This window comes from Myxocyprinus asiaticus, chromosome 9, assembly GCF_019703515.2.
Source record: "Myxocyprinus asiaticus isolate MX2 ecotype Aquarium Trade chromosome 9, UBuf_Myxa_2, whole genome shotgun sequence".
Classification (NCBI taxonomy): Eukaryota; Metazoa; Chordata; class Actinopteri; order Cypriniformes; family Catostomidae; genus Myxocyprinus; species Myxocyprinus asiaticus.
The window spans coordinates 19,021,556-19,036,642 of record NC_059352.1 but is presented as its reverse complement, the minus strand read 5'-3'; the positions used below and the strand labels follow the sequence as shown (position 1 = coordinate 19,036,642).

Sequence of the window (15,087 nt, the reverse complement as noted above, 5' to 3'; positions counted from 1 at the left end):
CCGTAAGCATTTGTAAAAACATATTGAACCAGAGTTTTCTGTTTTCTTCCATGAAGTAGTTAAACAAACTATTTCCCCTTTCACCCTTGTTTTCCTTATCTTTGCATGAAATATGATGACTAACAATGGGCACTTCACTCTTACTGAGTTTCTCTGCTTACAAATTTATAATTAGTTTCTTATTATCATTTAATTAACCTAAACAATTCAACAAGCAGAAAATGTGATAATTGATGCAACTAATATCAAAGAAAATCTACATTTAGATACATTTAAATTAAATATTTATATCTGCCTCTAATCTTGTCTTCATTTAACTAATTGAAAAATATTTGTACTTTCAAAGAATAGTCACAAAAAATACACTTTGAATGTGTAATACACAAACTTTTACTACAACAATGGTACAGTATTAGGGCTTTGGAGACATATCACCTGTATTTTTTATTTAATTTTTTAAGTATTGGTCTGGACAGATATTTAATAATGATATGTTAAGCAGTTGGGTAGCATTTTTTATGAAGAATAATACATTAAGTAAACAAATTCTGTTTTTTGTGTCCTTTGAGAAAATCCGTCCAGTCTCACGTCAGTATTCTGCATGGTTTGCCATAGGTTTCAGTCAAGTCTCTTAATTCAGGTCATTTTCTGCAAAACCAACACGATCACATGGGAAGTTGGCATGTTGTTTCCGAGTGCTCCAGTACCCTAGAACTGGCTACATAATGCTGAATCGCTGTATTGCAGCCTGTACTGCTGAAAACAACATGCTTTTGGCGCTCCTCCATAGACATTACACCCGGAAAATGGAGCTCACATGTGCCCATACACCCAACAACACTTACCTCTTTGGCCAGTGGGGGCAGAGTTTCACATTTTGTTAAGCACAGACCGATTTTAGCTAAAGAAAAATAAACTTACTGTTTCCTATTTCATTGTCTGGCACAACTGAATTGCTCTGCTGTGTTAGCTTGTCAAGTCATGTAACATTCTGAAGTACTGTGCATGCCTGACTTTTATAGATGCTTAAGTCAACAAACTGGCCCTTTTGAAAGCTGCCAATTTAGCCTTCCTCTTAAGAAGTGCTAATCAGACAGCTACCGTAGTTTGTGCAGCAAAATCAATGACATTTAAAATGCTAGTTTTAGTGCTGAGCTGCTGTAATTTTGCCATCCAGACCATTCTTACTGTGATTACACAAAAATCTAACAGAAACCTGAATGCCACATTGTTATTTTCTTTATTTAGCCTGCTTAAATTATGGGACACATTATATTTCAGCATTTTTATTCAAAACATATTTGTCTTGAGGATTCCACGGCATTATAGACTTGGCACATTATGAGCTTGCATATCATTACTCATAAGAAAAGGCTTTAAAGAAAGTTTACACCAAATGCATTCGAGAGGGCATTCAATCAGTCATTTTAATGTGCAAATATTGCCTTGCGACAAGTGAACATTCATCAGATTACTTTTTTCAGTCAAAAAAAAAATAAAATAAAAAAATGATTTCTCAAACTGATGTATTTTAATAAAACATTTTCACATCAACATCAGTATTTAGAGAACTATACCACCTTTTGTCACCTGAAGCCAGCAGACAGTGTGCAAAAATAATCAAGGTTTTTATTTTTAAAAGGTTAAAAGCTGTTTTACTCTTTTGATTGGATTTTCCCAGTGATATTCCCAAGAATGACTACCATTTACATAAAGGGAATAAGGAATACAGGTAGATTTACAACTCATATTCACAAACATGTTTACTTATATCCATACAATTACAGTTATATGCTAATTACAATTTGTTTCTGCAAAACTTTGATGAACTTCCATTACGTAAAAACTTTTCATTGTCATTCACAAACATTATATACATAACAGATCAGTAGATCATGTACATTAATATATATATAAAATACTATATATATGTATATATATATACAGTATATATATACAGTATATATATATATATATATATATATATATATATATATATATATATATATATATATATATATGATATATGAATATATATATATATGAAAATATATTAATCAAGGTTTCATGAATTTGAATTGATTTGAGAGATTAAACAGGATGCTAGTTTTAATTTCGAATTTGAATTTAAGGAAATATTATTACTTAATTAAAATGGAATGAAAGTCTAAGAAATTAATGTAACTGCTGTAGTTTTTAATAATACGTTTCATTTTTCAGTACGAATTACCCATAAGCATGTTATTATACACACAAAATACTGTGGTATTTCTAGAAACATGAGATGAAATTAATCAATATTTTAAATTATGTTGAAATTTCCCAGAATGCCATAATTTACCCCAAAGTTTGATGTCAATATTTATTTTTGGTAATCTGATATGTGCTAATTGTTTAGACAGTGTTAGTTAAGAAATATGTTTAATCAGATAAAAAATATATATTCTACATATCAGTTACAAATAGGCCTAATTAGTCAAAACTTGTCCAATTTCAATTTAAAATCAGAATTTTGCCCAACCCTGAAGCCCATGGATGATTCCATTTGTTTTAGGTTAAAAGGGGGTGACTGCATTTTACAAGAACATCTCACTTTGGTGCATAACAAAATAGTATGGATACTGCATTTTACATCTGTGTTTTTCGTGTGCTCATCAGATAAAACTCCTTTGAATATGCCTCTAGAATATAGCATTAGGCAAAAGTGCACTTTCTCGGGGCTGGGATTTTACTAACAAGCTGTTTTTAAATGCACCTAGCCAGGTCTCAAAAGATGCAAGGGTTCCCTACAGTTCTCACGTCTATCGATTGTCTGGCTGCCAAGACATTCCAATCAGGGTGGAAGAATGGAAGCCATCCTGTTTTCTGTAAGCATAAGCAGATCTTTGCATTCTCAACCAGTGCTCATGTCTGTGCAAGCTCCACTCCCTAATGATGCTCCGCTCCTGTCACACAAACATTTAAAACAAACCTCTCAGAGCAAGAGAGTGCAACTCAGCACAGCTGTAGTTCTCATCTCTGAATGGCCCTGTTGCTGTTATTTGGGGAGAAACTAAATGCCATGGCAGTAAGGTGGAGAAAAAATTATATAGTGGTGTCCAGAGTACCTGCACTCCAGCAGAACCTTCAGATTGTCCAAAGGGATATTGAAGATTGATTTGCCAAGACATGTTCCATCATATTTCTAATTCCAGATGTAATTTTTTAAAAAAAAAACACTAACTGCTCCCATATGATGTGCTAGAAATGTTTAGGCAAGAATGAATAATTTCAGTGGCAAAATGTTTTCATTCATCACCCAGACTGGCATTCTGATTTAATTATCCACTCAAGGACCTTGCATTCAGGATGTCTAATAAAATGCACAAAGGATCACTGAAGGAAGACAATCCATTTTAATCATACATGTAATTAAGACACTGGGTTATGGGGTCAGAGCTGTTGTTGACAGGTAGAGAGAAAGCCATCTCAATGTAGCTGCTTAAACCAAGCTTGTGTGTTATACCTTCAAACTAAAAAAATTAAATAATAATGATAATAAAAATCCAAAATAAGTGCATATATTGTATACCCACATTTTAATAGTTTCAAAATGTTTAAATGCAGCATCATTTTTACATTTTATATGTAAAAATGCAAAATCAAAATGCTATCAACCATCTGCAAAAACTTTTTTCTGTTAACAGACAGTTTAACAAGTTGCTCAAATGTTCATATAGCTTAGGTGTATAAAGCAAATAAAAACCCAGTAGTTCCTATGTATAATGCTTTTTGTTGGTTATATACCTTTGCGGTGCTGTGTAGGTCGAGAGAATGAGTTATGTTGAACCAAAAATTAAATCAGTACAGTTGTGTAATTATTTCCTTTGATCAGTTCAATTTCAAAATTCATTCAAATTCATTGAAAAGCCATTACTTTGAAAAAATCTCTCTCTCCTTCCCTCTTCCCATTTCTCTCCATTCTTCAGCACTCCCTTTAAGGAGCCATGCTCTGTATCCTAGCAACAAGCTTCACTTTCTCTCATAGATCTGCAGTGTCTGTGGCAAAGGGTGAGAGCATAGTTAACATCTCATTTCACTAAAGATGTCACTTGCATGCTTATAAAATACAGCTCACAACTAACTTATCCTTGCGTTCCTCTACATATAATTGTTCATTTGCTTAATGATGGTTAGCAATTGATCAAAAAATGACTTCTCTTTTTCAGCTGCTCTTATGAATCCATTTTGAGTTGCCAATTGTCTTACTTCATGAAAGGCATTGTAAAGAATAGATTAAAATACTGTATTGTAATAGCCAAATAAAATGGGAACCGAAATAATATACTGTATAATATAATAATAAAATAATATAACTGCTTTTATTCAAGTCAAAAATATTAACTTTACTGAATTAACCTGAATACATTACACTTACAAAACTATTTTTGAAGGTTTAGATCAGGTAGAAATAGCTCCATAAGGTAACATTTGCAGGTTACCACTTTTTACAATAAGTATTCATGATAATATGACTGCCAGAAATAATGAATTTGAGAAATGTTATGTTTCAAGGGGTGCTCTAGAGAATATTCATAATGACATTTCGCCAAGAGAAAGTGCATAACCACAACCAAAATTAAATTACGGGATTGATATATGATTGAAAACTCATTCAGTCAGCAGTTACCAGAAGAGGCATAAAAAGGTGCCCTGTTGCAGTAACATTAAAGGGACAGTTCCCCTAAAAATGGAAATTCCCTCATCATTTACTCACCTTCATGCCATGCCAGATGTTTTCTTCTGCTGAACACAAATAAAAATCTTTAGAAATATATCTCAGCTCTGTGAATAGTGGCAAGAACTTTGAAGGTCCAAAAGCATATAAAGGCAGCATAAAAGTAATCCATATGACTCTTCTTCATAAGTTATATGATAGGTGTGGGTGAGAAACAAATCAACATTTAAAGGGGTCATGAAATACTATTTTTTATAATTGTATTATTAATTTTATTAACTTTCGATGTTAGAAAAGTTTTTTTTTTTTTTTTTTGACACCAAAACAGTCATAATTTAGTAATATATGATAATTGTCAAAAATTTCAGGGTTTACACATAATGCACATTGAACACATTCCATTCAAATTTATTACACTGTTCACTAAAGAATAGTCAGAGGTGGGTAGTAATGCTACATTTACTCCGTTACATTTACTTGAGTAACTTTTTGGGAAAAAAAGGTTTAAAAGTGGGTACTTTTTACTCTCTCTCAAATACATTTCTTATGAAAAAAACATACTTTCACTTTGTTACAATGGGCGGCATTCCTGTCGTTACATTACTGGGCTGAATTTTAATTAATGTGTAATTTATTGAGAGATTATTGAATGGGACTTTTACGACAGCGGAAGTTCACACAGCTCTGCGCACTGACACAGACTGTCACTCAAGCTGAGTCCATCACAGCAGCAACAAGCTCTTCAAAGTGAAACACTTTGTTCGCTCTGCACAGCGAAAAAATAATAGTTTTGTCATGCAGTACCTTCATTTAACACCAAGACAAGCGGATATTTCAAGATTAAAATCTCAGCTTCAATTTCAGGCAGCACATTGAGGTAAGTTGTGGCTCTTATGATAACGCGGGTTTTTCTGTGACATGGTGATGGTCATTTTCAGGGTTATTCTCTAAATATGGGCTCTTGTGACATCAGTTTTTAAGTGTACATTTTTAAATCAGTGCAGAAATATATCAGTGTGCTTTGTCCCGTGTCCTGCATGTCATAAGCAGTATTTACGCGTTTACCCTGCGTCCTCGTGGTTATACTGGAAACTATGGCAGCTACATTTAACTGTTTAACTGTATAAATCCATGTAAACATCCAAGTTAAGTATAAGTGCCTTTTGCTCTGCCGAATGTGGGATTGACAACTGGAACGCGAACAGACAGCGAGGTGCGCGCATGAGGGATGTGTGGGCACGAGGCGATCTATTGGCGAATAGAGTGTTGTGAGAGTGTTCAGCATTTTATATAATGTCCCTGTGTGGGACGTTGTTCACGTTTTCACCGTAATAATTTCTAGAAAAGTTTCCAAACCTCTCTTCTTATTGATAAATTCATCCAGATCTGCCCTTAAAGGGATAGTTCACCCAAAAATGAAAATTATCTCATTATTTACTCACCCTTATGCCAAATGTGTATGACTTTCTTTCATCTGCTGAGGAATTTCTAAGCTCTTTTTGTCCATACAACGCAAGTGAATGGATACCAACATTTTCAAGAAATCACACAAGTCAGCATAAAAGTAATCAATAAGACTCCAGTGATTAAATCAATATCTTCAGAAGTGATGTGATAGGTGTGGATGAGAAACCGATCACTTTCACATTCTTCTTCTTGTGTTTTTGGTGATTCACAAAAATTACAAATATTGACCTGTTTCTTACCCACACCTATCATATCACTTCTGTAGATATTGATTTAACTACTCGAGTCTTATGGATTACTTTTATGATTCCTTTATGTACATTTTGCATTGTACTGACCTAAAGAGATGAAATATTCTTCAAAATATCATAATTTGTGTTCTGCAGAAGAAAGGAAGTCATACACATCTGGGATGGCATGAGGGTGAGTAAATGATGAGAGAATTTTCATTTTTGGGTGAACTACCCCTTTAAAGTGATAGCTCAGCCATAATTTAATATTCTGTCATCATTTCATATCCTCATGTTGTTCCAAACCCGTGTGACCTTCTGTATTCTGTGGAACACAAAAGATGTTAGACAGAATGTTAGGGACTGACAGTCTCAGACACCATTCACTTTCAAAATATGGAGAGAAAAAAAACACATTCACTGAAAGTAAATGGTGACCAAGGCTAACATTCTGTCTAAAATCTCCTTATTGTGTTGCATGGAAGAAAGAAAGTCATACGGGTTTGGAACAACATGATGGTGACTGATGACAGAATTTCCATGAATAATAATAATAATAATAATTCTGAAATATAATAATTCTGTAATATGTGATGTGATGACGTGAGGCCGTTTCCTCGCTCTGTCGGCGGGCGGTACGGCGGCTGATTCTCAGTGGGTTGGCGGAGTAATCAGCGAAGTCGACTCGGTTTAAGAAGGAAGAGAAATCTTTTTCACTTCGGCAGGCAAACGGGCGAGATGCGGATTGCTCAGCAGTCTCCTTCGGATCCGTTAGTGTGCTCGGTGGAACACGTAGAATCTCGGCTCATCTAGAGAGATGGAGATTGTTTAGCCAAAGCTCAGGTATGTACGTTACTTCCTTGGGCAGTGAGGCTACACCTGGGAGCAGCAGGGCTGCAACTAGACACGGCAAATACTGTCACCGCAAGCAAGGCTTAGGAGGAATCTCCAGGGTTTTATACTCTCGATGACATCATGGTTGAGGGACGCGTTCTGTCGTGCTTTTCATCCAATAGGAGTTGAGAGTTCAATCCTTCAGAATTTCACACCTAGATGTAAACTGAGCAAAGCTTGATGGGATCTGTAGTCTGTTTGGACTCCGTTTGTTTGATTTTGGCACCATTTCGTGTTATCAGGCTTTGAGTGATCCTACAGGCCTGAGTCAGGCTTTATGACTGTGTGTAGGCCTGCCTTTGTCTCCTATCTGAGCACATGAGGCCCAACAACAGTTACTTTGCAACACTTGAATCATAATATTACTGGTTCACAAGCAATTCACGCTGATATGAACCAAAATAAAAAATGCATATACATAGTCCAAAGCACGGTGAACAAGACACACACACATAGGCGCACTGAGGCACACATTGCCAAAAACACAAAAACGGTCAACAACGTCCATCTAGTGTATGTTTACGTACACCAACAATTAAAAATAGCACAGATGGGTGCAAGAACACATCCTGGACGAGTTTGTTCACAAAACAGCAAGAGGCAGAGCAGCTGAATGAATCTCCACTTCAGAGTGGTAACTTGACACCGCATCTTTTAAAAGTGGCACGAGATACATGACAACAGTCAAAGACATCTCCCTAGTACATGTTTATATTCAAAAATAATTCAAAATAGTCCAGATGGGTCCCCTTTGGTGTTTAGGAATAGTTAGCCGCACTAGGCCTGTCTGTCCTGCTCTCTCTCTCTCTTTCTGTTTATGATATGAACTGAGTGCCAGTGGGTGGAGCCACGGGGGCTATGATGCATGTTGTGGGACGTGTAAATACAATTTAGCAATGTGTTGTGATGTCACGACCACACAGATATCAAAATGAGATGTTTCAGCAGGGAGGTAACTAAAAATGCTCTTTTTGGACTGGGGAGGAAGCTTTGAGTTCTGAAATTTACAGTATGTTTTTATAGTACAGTTACCTTTTTTATGTCTAAATATCAAGGAAAATTTGATTCTCCATTTCATGGCCACTTTAAGAATTTTTTACCATTAATCTTCACTTTCACATTCTTCTTATTTTGTTTTTGCCGATTCGCATTCTTCACATTCTGCCACCAACTGGGCAGGGAGGAGAATTTAGAGTAAAAAAAGGACTAAAATAATATTTATCTGTTCCTCACCCACACCTATCATATTACTTCTGAAGACATGGATTAAACCACTGGAGTCGTGTGGATTACTTAACACTGTCTTAATGTGCTTTTTGGACCTTCAAAGTTCTGGCCACGATTCACTTGCATTGTATGGACTTACAGAGCTGAAATATTCTTCTAAAAATCTTTGTTTGTGTTTAGCAGAAGAAAGAAAGTCATACACATCTGGAATGGCATGAGGGTGAGTAAATGATGAGAGAATTTTCATTTTTGGGTGAACTATCCCTTTAAGAAAACTTATTTAGACTTGAACTTAGTGAAATAATTCTCTATGGTTTCCAAAGGTCATCAGGCCATGCGGTTTAACGCCAAAGCCCTTCAGGCAAGGAGCTGACCCTTCACTGCTGACTATTGTGTTCACACTCCTGCTGAACTCATCGGGGAAGAAAGACCAGGTCAATCTAAAAGTGAGAATGACACTCAGTCTCTGTTGATTGCAACACTGAATCATAATGATGCCATACTGAGAAATTATTATGTTTCCCAGTGAGACAGGTGTAGCCTAGTTTAGCATATGGAGTGGTCAAATCCTGGTGAGGTCATTCTTGATTGAGTTTAAAGTGGTACTACACCTCTAACAAGAAAACCAAAGATACCACACCAGGCTTGGGCAATTTTTTAATATAAGACTTGGCCCCCTTAAAATTCATAAGAATTTGAATTGAATTGACCAAGCCCCACATTATGTTCAACTGGAATTTGAATTGGAATGACAGGAAGAGGACTTTCACTACAATAAAATTGGCAAGAACAGATGACTTCTTAGGTGTTCTGTTTAAGGTTTCAAAGCTAATTTATGGAAATAGGCCATATGTTGGTCATATGATAAAATGATTATGGGTAATTCAATTTTATTAAGAAATAATTCTAAGTTCAGTCATGAAACTCTGCATGGTGCAAGCTGATAAATCCTTTGAACGTGTAATCTGTTAAATCAATCAGCTCGCATGGTGCAGCTGTATATACTTTCTATTTGTCTAACATTTGGTTTTACTGCAGCATGCTACGATAGTTTTCCCTCTGAACCCTCCTCCTCCCCAGCACCACATATCTAGAACTGCTTCAAGGGGATTTAATGTATGTCTACATGTGCAGCAGCAGCATGTCTTACACCAGGGGTTCTCAACGGGGGCGGTACCACCCCCCCGATTTCTACATGACCACCCTTGAATTTACTATAGTAACACTAACAGTACTTTAGGCAGAAATAGATTCATAATACATATGTAACAGGTAAAGGTGGGCAAGGAGGAGGCGGGAACCGGCTGAACAGTCAACATAAACTTTAATGATATAAATGAACTTAAAACAACATAAAACATAAGGACACAGACGCACATGCAGCGTGGCCGCGTATGTCTCTCTCTCTCCTGAACTGGCATCTCTGGCTCCCCTTTATCTCGCTTTCCCACTGATCAGCTGATTCAGCACCGGCCATGCACCCTCATGGCCCGGCCATGCCCTCCTCCTCGTCACAACATATTATCATATCACTTCTTCAGCTCTATTAAATTTGCCATAGGCTACATTAGGGGAGTGAGGGAATATAATACATTTTTGTTACAACTTTTAAATATTTATATTTTGTATTTACTGTTTTTACATGTGTTTAGAGTAGGCCTACTGTTTGTAATTACAAAAATACCATAATTTGTCTTATAGAAATCATGTTACATCTAACCAGTGAAGAAGATCCATGCTTCCATGTGCTTACTATGGTCTTGTTCAAAATACCACCGTTAAAACTATAATAAAATAAATAAACAAATGCATTTAAATTTCCATAAGGGCAAAGGCAAAATATATATATATATATATTCTATTTTTTTTTTTTTATGAAATAGAAATGCGTAAATCCTAAAAACAAAATAGGCTAAAATATTTTTGTTCGAGAGTAAGAACATATAACTGATTTTATTTGCCTTCAGAAATTCCATGAGATATTTAATTTGAATCAATAAGAACCACCTGAGTTCCAACTCAGTCACACTGTTAGAATTATTTATTCACATAAATTAGGTGTTAACTTGGGGTAAGGGAATGAAGTAGGGGGGCGTTTATCAAAAAAAGGTTGAGAACCACTGTCTTACATGCTCAACACAGCATGTCTGGCTTTAGCAAGTCTTTTGCTCTGCAGCAGCAGACCAACCATTGTATATTATACTACCTTAAATTTATTCCAAGAGTTGTCAAGACTGAACTACACTTACAGCAGTTTTTGACTTTCTTCTGTTCAAGAATTTCTTTAAATTAAAATTTTTCTTCCTTAAATTGAAATTACAATTAAAAATGTGCATCCTGTTTACTTCATGAATTCAAATTCAGGAATTTAAAGGCATTCTCAATTCAGTTCTTAATGGCACACAACACTTGTGGGAGGTTAAGCACTAGCATAACTGTAGGTATTATATTGTTCTAAGTATTGTTTCTAATATATATATATATATATATATATATATATATATATATGTTTAAAAAATAACATTGGCTATTAACTCAATAAGTCAATGGTTTTCAAGAAGAAAATGGATTTGTGGTGACTGAGTCAGTATCCTTGTAAATTACACTTTGTAAGTGTACGTCAAGGGCAGGAAACCCCTCAATGGCTTCATTGATCTGAAATTTCTCCCCTGGAATGAAGAGCAACTTTTATTATTTAGTTTTAATTACCCCCTCAACCTCTCTCACAGGTTAGTGTGGAGACATAATCCCCTCAGAGGGTCAGGAGCCAACTATAGCCCCCAGGACCCACACATACTTGCAGTAAAGGAAAGAGAAATAGACCCATCAGGTGCGGCTTACAGCTTGCCAAAGCTCTAAAAAAAGAAGAATAGTAGAGAATGAATGCAACTGGGCTCAAGATAATATAGTTCCGTACAAGTGAATGAAAGAAATGTTTCTGATATACATGATGGTACTTCAGCTGGTCTTCCATTCCTCCTGGTACACTTTCAGGGACACAGCCTTGTGCATGCTTTAATGGAGGACAATTATTACGATGAAATTATGCAACCATTAGTGGCTGAAATGGCTATTTGAAACTTATTTATAGGAGAGACATTAAGATTATTACTCCCTTTCTTCTTAAACAGCATGGCCAATTTCGCCATTGCTCATACACCAGTTGTGACTTAAAATAAGTCCATATTTGCTCATTCAGCCTACTTTCAGCTATTATTCTTACGACTCTTGTGAAAAAATATTGCAATATTGTACACTAATAATTCCTAAAACATCAGTGACAATGTATTTCAGTACTTTGCGAACACAACTGTGATGTAGACAAAATAAGAACTATTATGGGGGAGACCAGAGCTACTTGCCATAGGGGAAGTTGTCACAACAGATATAGTAACTACAATGACACAAATGCTTGTTTTCTCTAGCAGTTGATTTGTACATTGCTTTCAAATACCTAGTTCAAAACTGGCTCAAATTAGAGTAATTTATGTGAATTATATTTTCCAAACTAAAATTTCGTAATATTTTTGCCATAGCTCTATGTTAAACAAGTGAACACAATAAAACCACACTGGCATACATATATAAGGCAAGGGTCAACTATATAATGAAGGTAGATTTTAAACAAAAGTTTGAAACGTGTTCTCAGAACAAGTATATTTGTAATGGCCAAAACAATGGTTTGATATTTTTGTATGTTACCTTTTTCATTTTTGCTGGATCATGAATTGTTTTTATTAAGTTGAAAAGCCTATTCAAGGCTGTTTAATGGCAGCAATTGTGACAACTAAATGATGACAGAATTTTTCTTTTTGAGATAGCTATTCCAGTATCACTTTTTATTTATCCTATTTTTTTATATTTTAAAAAGTATACAATTAAAATGTTTTATTTTGTTACACAGAAGTGTACAGAAAATATCAGAACAATGTAGGCTTAGTGACAAAGTTTATTCAGATATTTTATTTTTATTTAAGTGTAACTGTGGCGGTGGTCCGGATTCCTGATGCCCCTCAGGCTGCCCCCCAACCGAGCCGGAGCGTACCGGATACCGGTAAGAATCAAGGGGGGTACTCACCAAGCTTTGGTGGACACAGGTTGTAATCAAACCACTATCCACCAACGTTTGGTTCAACACAGGGCATTGGGCACAGCTAAAACGGTGAGGGTGAAGTGTGTGCACCACAAATACCCTGTGGTGATCCTTGCAATTAAATTTCGGGGAACAAAACATAGAGTGGAGGCCGCGGTTAGTTCCCGCCTCACCCATCCGCTGATTCTGGGGACTAATTGGCCTGAATTTTGGAATGTATTAAAGGGAATATGTGCAGATGGGTCCTACGTAAAAGCAGTGGGATGTGAAGTGCGCGATGCTCTGGCGGGAGAGGCGGAGCCGGGGACGTCTTCATCAGCTCCAGGTAAAGATGACGTGAGGGGGGGAGAGGCTGCGGCCCCTCCCATCCTCAGGGGATTTCCCGAAGGGGATTTGCCTTTGGAGCAGTCGCAAGACGAATCCCTCAAGCATACCTTCGACCAAGTGAGAGTGGTTGATGGTCAAAAACTCTGACCGAGTGTCGCACTATAAATGAGCGGTTGTATAGAGTGATGCAGGATGCTCAAACAAAGGAAGACACAACCCAGCTCTTAATACCACGGAGCTGCTGGGAAATGGTGTTCCAGGTGGCTCACTATAATCCCATGGCAGGTCACCTAGGGGAAAGAAAGACACTGGACCGCTTAATAGCCCGTTTTTATTGGCCGGGCATTGGCGGCGATGTCCGCAGGTGGTGTGCGGCATGCCGTGAATGTCAACTAGTGAATCCACCGGCCACCCAAAAAGCGCCTTTGCACCCCCTTCCCTTGATTGAGGTCCCCTTTGAGAGAATTGGCATGGACCTCATCGGGCCATTAGAGCAGACAGCATGCGGACATCGCTTTGTATTAGTCCTAGTGGATTATGCAACGCGATATCCGGAAGCATTGCCTTTGCGCAACATCTCAGCACGCAGTGTTGCAGAGGCACTCACAACTTTTATGTCACGGACACTACGCAAGCTTTACGAATTATTGGGCATTAAGTCAATCCACACCAGCGTTTACCATCCACAAACAGATCAGCCTGGTTGAGCGATTTAATAAAACCCTTAAGAATATGATTCATAAGTTCGTGCACAGGGATGCCAGAAATTGGGATAGATGGCTGGACCCCCTGTTATTTGCAGTTCGAGAGGTCCCGCAAGCCTCCACGGGATTTTCCCCATTCAAGCTGCTGTATGGGCGGCACCCACGCGGGGTGCTTGATGTCATCCGCGAAGCTTGGGAGGAGGGAACTTCAGATAGCAAAAATGAAATCCAGTAGGTTCTTGATCTTAGAGCAAAACTTCACACCTTGGGGCAACCAACACAGGAGAATTTGCTCCAAGCTCAAGAATGACAGAGCCAGCTGTATAACAGGGGAGCTCGGCTGCGTGAATTTGCACCAGGAGATAAGGTACTCGTATTACTCCCCACATCGAGCTCCAAATTACTCGCCAAGTGGCAAGGACCCTTTGAGGTTATACGACGAGTGGGGGATCTCGATTATGAGGTAAAGCGAACTGATAGAGGGGGCGCATGTCAAATATATCACCTCAACCTCCTGAAATTGTGGAGGGAGGTGGTCCCTGTGACATTGGCTATGGCAGTTCCGGAGAGGGCGGAGCTCGGGCCGGAGGTGAATAAAAAACCTAATCAGAACACTCCGGTCACTTGCGGAGACCATCTCTCACCATACCAGCTCGCAGGGGTTGCCAAGTTGCAACAAGAATTTGCAGATGTGTTCTCCCCTCTACCAGGTCATACGAACCTCATCCAGCACCACATCGAGACCGAACCGGGAGTGGTGGTACGTAGCCGTCCCTATCGCTTGCCCGAACACAAAAAGAAAATAGTTCGGGAGGAATTGGATGCAATGCTCAATATGGGGGTAATAGAGGAATCCCACAGCGATTGGCCCAGCCCAGTTGTTCTGGTTCCCAAGAGCGATGGATCTATACGGTTCTGTGTGGATTATAGAAAAGTCAACCAGTGTCTAAATTTGATGCGTACCCGATGCCCCGCGTTGATGAGTTGCTTGATCGGTTAGGTACTGCTCGATTTTATTCGACATTGGATTTGACAAAGGGTTATTGGCAGATCCCCTTGACACCAATTTCCCATGAAAAAACAGCCTTCTCCATGCCGTTTGGATTGCACCAATTTGTGATACTTCCGTTCGGTTTGTTTGGGGCCCCGGCTATGTTTCAGCATCTCATGGACCGAATCCTCAGACCGCATTCGGCTTATGCCGCTGCCTATCTAGATGACATCATCATTTACAGTAATGATTGGCAGAGGCACATGCAGCATCTGAGGGCGGTTCTGAGATCGCTGCGACGGGTGGGGCTCACAGCAAACCCCAAGTAGTGCGCGATTGGGCGGGTGGAGGTACAGTATCTGGGGTTCCACTTTGGCCATGGGCAGGTGCGTCCCCAAATTGACAAAACTGCGGCGATTGCGACCTGCCCGAGTCCC

At 38.1% G+C, this 15,087-nt stretch overlaps 1 protein-coding gene across 1 annotated transcript in view; it reads left to right on the top strand.

Annotated features, from left to right (window-relative positions):
- negr1 (neuronal growth regulator 1) overlaps positions 1–15,087 on the top strand; it is a 308,138-nt gene that overhangs the window by 292,684 nt on the left and 367 nt on the right. The gene's annotated exons all lie outside the window — the stretch shown is intronic.